General features: G+C 43.0%; 2 long non-coding RNA genes across 2 annotated transcripts in view; both read right to left on the minus strand.

Annotated features, from left to right (window-relative positions):
• The window catches only part of LOC309849882, a 78,562-nt gene that overhangs the window by 54,059 nt on the left and 15,256 nt on the right, over nt 1–9,247 (minus strand). The window lies entirely within an intron of this gene.
• Nucleotides 846–7,416, minus strand: LOC309849881. Its single transcript, XR_014303974.1, has 3 exons — nt 7,367–7,416; nt 2,388–2,495; nt 846–1,541 (listed from the first exon to the last, which is right to left on the minus strand). It is a non-coding gene; the product is annotated as an uncharacterized lncRNA (long non-coding RNA).

Consider the following 9,247-nt stretch of genomic DNA (forward strand, 5'->3'; position numbering starts at 1 on the left):
CTTTGGGCCTCTAGACTCTTTCTCTCTTAGATTACATGGTCTTAAAAGAGACGGCACCTCTGCCCAAACTAAGTAAAGGTTCCTAACAGTAACAAGGTTCAAAAAATAGTAAATTTTCAATTATTCCACTGCTTTTTTTCAGGAAATTAAAGCAAACTTCCCTTCATTATCAGTTCATTGTTTTACTTCCTAAGGCAAAAAAAAAAAAAAAAAAGAGGGCGTTTCTTCAGACAAAAGTGAATACAGATAATGTTAACTCTCCAGATTCAATAACGATGAGTAGGGGTAGAAAAGACTTCGCAGGAAATTTAACCAGAAGCAGGGGCTCAAAACCTAAGTATCCATAAACAAATACAGTCACTATTTTACCTCTGAAAAGATAAAAGGAGAAAAGATAGGTAGATAATGGAGAGAGTTAATATTTATCGGACATAAATGGCTCTTACTCAATTTTCACAGCAAACATAAAAGGCAAGTACGTTATTATCACTATTTCCTGGGTGAGGAGACCGAGTCTCAGCTGAAGTCATTACTCAAGGCCACGGAGCTACTAAATATCCTGACTCAGCCAGAGGCACAAGTATCCCAGCCCGGGCTTCTGGAATGCCAAAGTCTATCCCTTCAACCACTTGCAAAATAATGCAGCTCTCCACAAGGTGAACGATTGCCAATATTTTTTCCACTCCCCAAAAACAGTGTTTTCTAAGCTGAAATAGACAACCATTGATTAAACCCAGCAGCCCTCATTAATCAGTCTCTTGAGTGAAAATAAAACAGCAGGTTCCAGCATTTTTATTCTTAGCTCCTTTAATAGGAAGAAGGAGAAGAAAAAGGAAGAAAATAAGCATCCAGACCCAAGATGACGGATTCAGATCCAACCTCCTGCCGCCCTAGCCAGCAGCCCCTAGATTTCTTCCCACGTATCCTTCCTCTAGCTCTACAGCACCAGAACTCCTGTGCCTTGGCCCTGAACCCCTGCAGGATCTCCATTCTCTACAGATAATGTATTCCTCCACAGTGAGAAGAGACCATACAATTTCATTTCCCTAACCTTGACAATGAGTTTTCCCACAAGAGCAACTGGCTAAAATTCTCTGGTTAGAAGAACAATGGATCTGCCATGAGAGCCCTCCTACCACCTCACCTGCCCTTGCTGTCCAGGTGGCGCATGCTACTCCTGATTACAGTGCCAAGGTTCAGACACTCCTCCCGCCACCACACACATGGCCAGTGATTCATTCATAACTGTCAGCCAAGCCTTCACTGCTCACTGTTGCAAGAAGAATTTATGAGTCTCTGGGAGTTGTAACCTTCCCCATTTTTCTCTTTTGCTGATAAATTCTGGAGAGCAGTACGGACAGCAGCAAGACATTCATCATCTTGTGGGGTGTGCAAGCAGCTGGTGTGACATTCTCAGCCAATATAACTGCAAGCTGACTTTAGTCATGGTCTGTTGATCTCAGCTTCCAGGGATACTGCCTTGATACATCATTCTCTTCCTTCTCTAAATGCTCCGAGGAAGACTTTCTGAGTTTCACCATCTAAACCCCAGGGAGGAAGGAAGAGGGAATTCGAAGAACTGTTATTCCCTTTACGAAGGTAACTGGAAAAGAGTTGGATCTTAAAAGTCCACAGACCTTGAAAGAAGACAATTTAAGCTAAAATCTGAGCACACGAAAGTATTTGCAAATGTTAGGAAAATCTGTGCCAAACAAATGTTCCATCTTGCTGAATTTCACTGATTTCTTCCAATAATGTTCACAGTATTTTCCACATTTTCTAAGAGGATCCTTGGATTACCAATAAAGCTAGTTCCTTTTTATATAATTAATGGCAATCTGAATTCGAGCCTTCCTCAAAATTTTACTTTCTACAAAACTAGAACTCAGCTGATTTAAACACCACTCCATCATAATTACAACTTTTGATTAAGTAGGGGGATGGCTCAGAAATGGTAAATTGTTGTCCCCTGCATCTGATAGGCTACTAAGATCCCCCTGACATTTGCATTTGGTCATGTGTTGAGACCAGTGGCTCCAAATATTTTACAGGTGCACCTCAATTTAAAAAAAAAAAAAATGTTACGCATGCTCCCTGTATGCTAAGCAGAAATAATAGGGACCAAGGCATGTCTAATGGCTCAAATACACAAAAGTTTATTTCTTGGACCTGTAATAGCCTGAGGTGGATGTTCTTCTAAGTGAGTGGGTCCCCCCAGCCAGGATGCAAGCTCCTTCCATCTCCCACCTCCGTCATCCATCCCCACCCCGGCTCTGCCCTGGGTCATTTTCTGCATCTACGCCAGCCAAAGAGCTAAGACTACAAAGGAGGCATGCCTGCTTCTCAAAAGCTTTGGTCCAGAACTGACATATATCACTTCTGCTCACCTCCCACTGGGGAGAAGTGGTAACAGCTCCTTCTGAGGGGTGGGAGAAAGTTGTCTCTGGCTGAGCAGCAGCTAGAGCTACAGCTACTCCCAGATGCAACCGTATGATCTGGAATGAAGGACAGATTTCAGTGAACAATCGGCTCTCTGCTACAACTCCTGGTTTCTTCTTTCTTTCATTTAGTCATTCTTATTTATCTCTAAGTGGTATGCCAATGTATATATATAAAACACATGGGGGCGCCTGGGTGGCTCAGTGGGTTAAGCCGCTGCCTTCAGCTCAGGTCATGATCTCAGGGTCCTGGGATCGAGTCCCACATCGGGCTCTCTGCTCGGCAGGGAGCCTGCTTCCTCCTCTCTCTCTGCCCGCCTCTCTTCCTGCCTCTCTGCCTACTTGTGATCTCTCTCTGTCAAATAAATAAATAAATAAATCTTAATAAATAAATAAAAAATAACACATGGTGCTAATATGCAGATTATAAAGCATCCGTGGGGGCGTCTGGGTGGCTCCGTGGGTTAAGCTGCTGCCTTCAGCTTAGGTCATGATCTCTGAGTTCTGGGATCAAGTCCCACATCAGGCTTTCTGCTAGGCAGGGAGCCTGCTTCTCTCTCTCTCTCTCTCTGCCTGCCTCTCTGCCTCTTTCTGTCTGTCAAATAAATAAATTTTAAAAATCTAAAAAAAAAAAAAAAAGCATCCGTGGAAATAGACGTTTAAGAGGATGAGAAAACAAGTTTAAATAGCAATTTTAAATGTTCTTCCTGCAGGCCATTGGATCATCCTATGCATCTCCTGGTCGATTCACATCCAAAATTCATGGTTCAAGACTCTAGAAGGTCCTGAGAGTTAGCAAGTGTTCTTCTAGCAGAGTCCTAAGAAACGAAGGGCATCACCCTCCCCCTAATCTTTCCTTCTTTAGATGGCAACTCATACCCAGCTCCTCAAGACCCAAACCTAGAAATTTATCTTCTTCACTGCCCATATCCAGTCCCCAGCTGGTGCTGTCTACTTACCTTCCCAACCAGATCCAGAATCCCCACTTATCTCCACCACCATGACTCCCACCCAATCCTAGACACTGTCCTCTCTTATCTGGACCTCTATAATAGTGTATTGTCTTGCAAACGCACCCTCCATGGAATAGCTGGTATCATCTTTAATACATGTAGAAAAGGTTCAATGACTACCCTACAGATTCCCCAGTGGGCTGACACACGAATAAAATGTAACATCCTCATACAAGCTTCCAAGGCAGAGCAAGAACTCAAATATTTCTTAAATACTGTTAAAAGTTATATGTATAGTAAAAAGAGGTCTGAAAAAATATACACCACACTGTAGTTTAGTGTTAATTTGCTCAGTGGCATCTTTTATCACTGAAAACAAAGTTATTTGCATTTTGTAAAGAAGAAGAAAGAGAAGGAAACAGGAGGGAAAGAAAAAGAAATGAAGACTATCTGCTTCCATGTAAATGACCAGATCCAATTATTTTTATTACTATTTTTCCCTCCTAATTCAAGCAGATTCTAGCCTACAGACCTCGCAGGAGGTTAGCAGCAAGAACAAATAGAAAAGATACTTCACTTCCCAGCTTGCTTTTTCCCCCCTCCCAAGAAGCAAAAGCCATAGAGGAGAATCAGAATCTCATCAGAAAAGAAGGGCGTTAGAGGGAGAATGGGGAGGAATTTTCCTGAAAAAAAGGACTGGCCTGCGTTAGGGAGAAAAGAGACAGGTCAAAGGGATCTCAGAGGAAAAGGTCCTCTACCACCCTGGGGAAGTTGGGAGATTGGGATTCACCCTGGGCTCCCAGATTCCTCACGGGTTTCCGCGTTCCAAGTGCCAAAGGGATCCTGCGGGCCCAAAGTGGCAGCCATCTCCGTGGAACCAGTAGTGATAATTGTTATACACGGTGCTGGCCCTGCATAAGACTCCAGAATCTTGACATGAGCTCATGGGAAATAAGAGAGGTTAGCTCAAAATGGCAGAGGCTAAATTTCCCGACAGTCCAAGGAGCTGAGTGTCCAGAGCCAAAATTAAGTTGATTTACAGAAACAAAGGAAAAGGATACTTTTCATTTGTGCCCTGAGATTTATATCTACTCTCTTCCTGTATGAAACCATGCAAAGGATTTATCATCTTCATAAATTAGTTCTGATTCAATGTCATTACTATAATAATGTCACTCTTACTCATGTGCATTCTAATATGCTTTCCTGAGGCAGGAGGGTGGGGTAAAAGGGAAAGGAGTGGAATTATGCACAAGGCTGGTATTGTCCCGAGAATGTGTCTCCTACATGGCTATCAGGTGACATCCCTTTTGGTGGGCAAAAGACTGAGAACCAGTGTTCTATGCCTGTCTCATTCTGACTTGATTAGAGTTTGTTGTTTGCATCCCTGACCATGGCTGCTATAGAACCTTGGACATAAGGAGATGGCATAGCACAGCAGGTGCCGGACAAGAGGATCTGCCAGGGAAAGCTCTGCCAGCTCAATAAGCTATGTCATACGGAGCAAGTTTCCTAATCCTTCCATCTTCTCCTCTGGGGATCATACCATTCTTACTCCGTGGGGTTACTGGGAGGATCAAATGTGATCACTTTAAGGTACTCAGCACAGTGCCCGTCACGTGGTAAGCTCTATTAACGGTAATTGATATTACTAGCCTGTATTGTGGTGGGCATTTAAAGATGCTGACTGAATGAATAAACGAATGACTTATCTCAGGGTATTGAGAGCAGAAAATTCCTGAAGAAATATGGGCTTGGCCAGGTGATCCCCCACTTAGGTGCTGCTCTGAGACAAATGTGGCCACACTTTGTTTTTGCTACTAAAGGACATACCTCTGGGCACACACTGCATGTCCCGAGGATGTGGTAAGGTACGGGACGGAGTACACGGTCTCACTCGGTGATCAGTCACTGACATTGGCAAGAACTTTGGCCACGACCAAGAATATACTTTGTCATCTATTTTCTTCCAGAAAACGCTAACTGCCTTCTATGGGGATCCATTCGCAATTTTGGCCTCAAGTAGCATTAGAGTTAATCAATTTCAGGAATAATGGGAAATCAAGTAATATGTATCCTTCTAGGGATGTATTTAAAACAGCCCTCACCCAACAACTTAGCAGAGCGAACAGTGGGACACTGGCCATTTTAAAATGCTCAGATTTTAAGAAATGGTGTTGATAAATTCCTTTCCAAACATTCTCTAGGAAAGCTTCTGCAATGAAAGAAAAATGACGCATGTATGTTGAATGGCTCTGTGTGGCCTTCCCACTAAAATTCAAAGCAAGAATCACAAACATGTCCTATTTTCTCAGATCTTTGGGCCTTGGTTCGCGCTGTTTCCTCAGCCTGGAATGTCCTCCACGCCCCAGCTCAAGCTATCCCAACCACGCCCCTAACCCTAGCAAATCACAGAAATAGAGCACAGAGGTTAATAGCACATTTCAAATCCCATCTCCACGTTTCCCCGGTGAGGTGACCTTGGGCAAGTTATTTAAGTTCTCTGTGAGTCAGGTTCCTGTGGGGATGATAAGTGAACCTAACCTAACAGGGTTGTTGGATAATTAAATAGGTAAATATATGGAAAATGCTTAGAACAGGACAGTTCATGGATCATAATGAGCACTTCATAATTGGTGTCATTCTTAACCTTCAAATCCTAGCTCCAGCTTTAAACCCTTGGGAAGGCTGATTCCCCTAGGCAGAGGGCAGAGTTACACACTTTCTCCTGCATGCTTGCCTTCGTCTCTACTGTAGTGCACATCACATTCGATTACAACCACCGGTGTGTGTATGCCTGCCTTGCCACTATGCACAGATAGGAGGAATGCAACCACCAACACTTTACTTTGAGTGCTCTCGTGCTCGCTTCGGCAGCACATATACTTTACTTTGAGTCTCTAGGCCTTCCAACAGAGCCATGAACATCACAGCATCACAGATGCACGATAGATACAAGGTTAACATAGAAATGCATTCATTAACTAAATGTTACTGAAGCTTTTTGAGTTTCTCACGCAGTCAGTATATTCCTTGCGTGAAACTGCTGAGTGATTGCTGTTGCTGCGTGTACCTCTAAAGCCAAATGAAGTAAGGTTCTGAGGTGCCTGAGAGTTTGTACACTAATCGCTGGCATCATAAAACTTCATCATTAGCACCATTAACAGAGTGGACTGATGTGATCAGGGAGTCAGCGGAAGGACTTTGCCCAGCACATGGCATCTCTCGAGATAAGCTTTAACATTTCCCCCAGCTGCTTCCCAGCATTGCATTCCTCCAGTGCTGCTGGGACACGGGACAGGTCACAGTTCTGAGGGCTGATGCAGGAGTGCTTAGTCACAGTCTATCCGCCAGTGGGAAAAGACTTTGGCAGGAATATGATCCAAGAAGACGCTGAAAATAGCAAGTCTGTCGAAGGCCAAGGGAACTTCCTCTTGTGAAAGTGGGAAAAAGGGATGGATGAAAGAAGCGGCTTCCTGGCAGAGGGAAAAAACATCCTGTCTGAGCTGGACTGAGAGAGAGGAACCAAGGAAAGTTCTGGCTGCCTGGGGAGGGCAGGGAAAGCACCAGATTTGGAATCCAAACAATCAAGTCTTAATCCTTCCATCTGGTAAGATTTCTCCTCTTCAAAATGGAGAACGAAATGAAGAAAACTGTAAAGCACCATAAAAACGTTTAAGACATGATTTGATACAGCTGGAAAAGGCTCCTTCCTATACTGATTCCTAGAAGGGGCTCCCACCTGAACAGAGGCCTGGGCATTTTCACCTTAGAGTAGAAAGAGAGGTCTCTGGCTCCTGTTCATTTAAATGACAAAGTATTAAAGAAGTCTAGAAGGATAATACATTTCAAGGCTTCCTTGGAATAAAACTTTTTATTAGGAATCTGCTTTTGCTTTCTTGTTTTTTGGGAGTTTTGACCAGCATAGCTTTGAGATTATGAAACTAAACAGTGTGATTTATGTAGTTTTCTTACCTTAAGAGCAAACACTTAGAATGCAAACAGTGGCATGTTTGGGAGCTGGCTGCCTCTAGCTAGCTAGAACTGATTTTGCACAAGTCCTCCCAACCCCATGTTTTGTGACATCATATTGGTAGCTTGAAATTAGCTATGGTGGGAGTATTTCACCCTGGCAACTGACAAATGCTATAAATTAGAGGGGTTTTTTTCCTCTCCAAAAGCTGGCTGGCCAGCACACCACTCACTGAGCCCAAAAGGCCTGAGGAGTCCCCCAGCCATCACTTTCCGTGCCAAATGCCACAAAAAGATGACTGCCACTACACACACAAATACTGGATGGGAAACATTACAGAGATACAGCACTATGCAGATAGAAACACAAGGTGAAAAACCTTGGTAAATTGAACATTCCTACCACACAAGGTTCGGACAATGAGCTGTCAAGTTGGTTTTTTTTAAACCAACAGTAACTGTTACATGCCAGGGAATTTTGAATCAGCCTTCTCTGGAGCCACAGATGAATATATTCAAAAAGACATATTACAGCTGGAATTCAAACATCTCGATGGCACACTAATATAATGATGGAATAACCCACTTGTCAAAATAGGTGATCTGTCATTTGTCCCAGCTGAACAAATGTAGTGTTGCATTTATAATCCCGTAGTGGTCAATGAATAATAATGGCCAAGTGAATGAACAGTCTTTGTTTCCTCCTACATGTTTTATGTATTCTCTTAACATTTAAATGGATTGCTCCTTCTCTTCTGGAACTTTAAACATTATGCTATGTTCCTAAGGCTGGCAGTTGTGATAAGTGAAGCACAGATTAGGTGCTTGGTGGCTCTCAGAGGCCTTTTTCAGAGCACATCCTGATGAATGCTTACACACACCCTCTAAAGTAAGGCACACTCATTTTCAGAGAAGGAAAAAGAAGTTCATCGTGCGGTGGAGAACTGTGATAAGAGTTGTGGACTTAGCACCCTATTGTCATCATTGCTACTGAATATTGGAAGCGGAACATCATAGCCATCAACTCTACCGCCACTAGAATGATGACCAAACTGCCCCTGCTTCTTCCTGTCACTCTTACTGTTGGACATCTCAGGACAAGAGCTTGTCTCCTGTCCATATACTAAGTCTCATGTCAAGATTTCAAGTGAAACAGCATCTGGTCTTCTTTTGGCTTCTGCTATAGGATTAAGATCCACCACCTAGCAAGACCTTCAAAGTGGTGGTTCCCCAAACAGAATAGAGTTGATTCTGGACAGCAGATATTATTATTACTATTACTATTACTATTACTATTACTATTACTATTACTATTACTATTACTATTACTGTTATGGGCATCTATCCTATTCATGGCAGTGTATTATCTTTTTTGAGTCTCCTTCCTGTATTTGGGGGAAAAGTCAAATCATGAGTCATCACCACTGCAACATACAAGTCAGAATGCAATCTACAATCTTAGGATTCAGGCACACGGATTAGTTACTGCCCTTCAGGGACACCACCATAAGCTACTGATTCAGAAGTAAGCAACAAACAGAAAGAGGCTCTACATGGACCTTCCATCGTTGTGTCTTTGCTGGTGAGGGCGAGGCAGAGGTGTCCAGTTTTTTTGTGGTGACTGTTCCAGAGGGATTGCGATAATATCTTTCTGACAGCAGCAGCCATGGAGCAGCAGGAGTTTCCTATCAGATCTGGTTTGGGGTCTTGTACCCCAAGAGTTGCCCTCAAACTCAGTTTTCCAGTGTATTCAACATTTATTTTGAAATAAAATGCTTTCCCATTTATTCAGCAAGAGTCAGCCTCTGTTGCTTCGAGAACTCTAACACAGGAACTCTAATATGATTATTTTTGCTATTTCTCAGGTATGGAAACCGAGCTTCA

This window comes from Mustela nivalis (genome assembly GCF_964662115.1).
Source record: "Mustela nivalis genome assembly, chromosome: 16".
Lineage (NCBI taxonomy): Eukaryota > Metazoa > Chordata > Mammalia > Carnivora > Mustelidae > Mustela > Mustela nivalis.